The sequence below is a fragment of the Corylus avellana genome, chromosome ca5, assembly GCF_901000735.1.
Source record: "Corylus avellana chromosome ca5, CavTom2PMs-1.0".
NCBI classification, from domain to species: domain Eukaryota; kingdom Viridiplantae; phylum Streptophyta; class Magnoliopsida; order Fagales; family Betulaceae; genus Corylus; species Corylus avellana.
This window is the reverse complement of record NC_081545.1, coordinates 17,906,359-17,907,552: the sequence shown is the minus strand read 5'-3', so window position 1 is coordinate 17,907,552 and position 1,194 is coordinate 17,906,359. Positions and strand designations below refer to the sequence as shown.

Genomic DNA, 1,194 nt, shown 5'->3' with positions numbered 1-1,194 from the left:
ACATGTCACCAACAACCACCAAGAATTTAATGCTGCTTGTTTATTCATTCATGAGATCCCTGCAAGAATTTAAGACTTTTTTACTCCTAGAAATATATAAATCTCCAAAAAGCCTGGAAAGCTATTCTTGGTAGTTTCATATTTCTTATTTTTTGTTTGTGTTGTGTGATATAGGGAAACTAGTGAAGACCAAATGATGATATTGGCATCTTACAATGTAAGGAATTATGATACAATTAGGAAAAGAGATAGATGGGCTCTCCTCCAATAAAAAAATTAATTTAATATCATGTGATCTAATGGACCACGTATAAGATATTTGTTAAACTAATGATTAAGTGATTAAATTCACACCTTCTTATTAGCTTAAGCTTTTAGGACAAATAGTAATTTAACATGGTATCAAAGCCAAAGGTCTTGGAATCGAACATTGACTCCATTAAGTCACCCTCATTTAAATTAAATATTCCACGTGTTGAGCTTTACCTATTAAAATGGGGGTGTTAAACTAATGATTAAGTAATTAAATTTACCTCATCCTATCAGCTTAAGTTGTTGGAACAAGTGGTGATTTACCAATCTTAAACTAATAAGAACAAATACTACACTTTATCTTAGCCAAAAGACTGAGAAAGGTACACAAATAGGGCTCTAGTTATTATGGCCAATATTTCTATTCGAAAAAAGTATTTTTATATACAATAACCACATTGTTACATGTATAGTTTAGTAGTAAATGGGTAATTCCTTCTCTTAATCTTTTAATAGTTCAGGGTCCCTTCGGTTTGTTTGATTCACATTACGATCAAAAAAAAAAAAAAAAAAAACTTTATTTCTTAGAAGGATATAATCCTTTACCTATAATGAAAGATTTCGGGAAGAATAGACACAGTACTCATTATTAATATGCAAAAAAGTCATCTTGAAATTTAGAAAGGAAAAAAAAAAAAAAAAGTAGACTATAATTTTATTTTTATTTTGAATTAGATCAATACTTCAAAGATCTATGGATCAAGAGTACACGGATTTATGTCATTGCATGCAAAACACTACCTCAATTTTGTTGGCGTAGCCACTACGAACATCAAGCCAACAAGAAGTATCACCACTGTGATGCATTCTATCGATAGTTTGAAACAATTGGATCAAATAATAATAATAGTCATGCACGATCAGGTGAATTTTGATCAGTCC

The 1,194-nt window shown here is 30.3% G+C and overlaps 1 pseudogene; it reads right to left on the bottom strand.

The window, feature by feature from the left end:
- Positions 1 to 461: 461 nt before the first annotated feature.
- LOC132183456 (U2 spliceosomal RNA) lies at positions 462 to 639 on the bottom strand (annotated as a pseudogene).
- Positions 640 to 1,194: the final 555 nt, after the last annotated feature.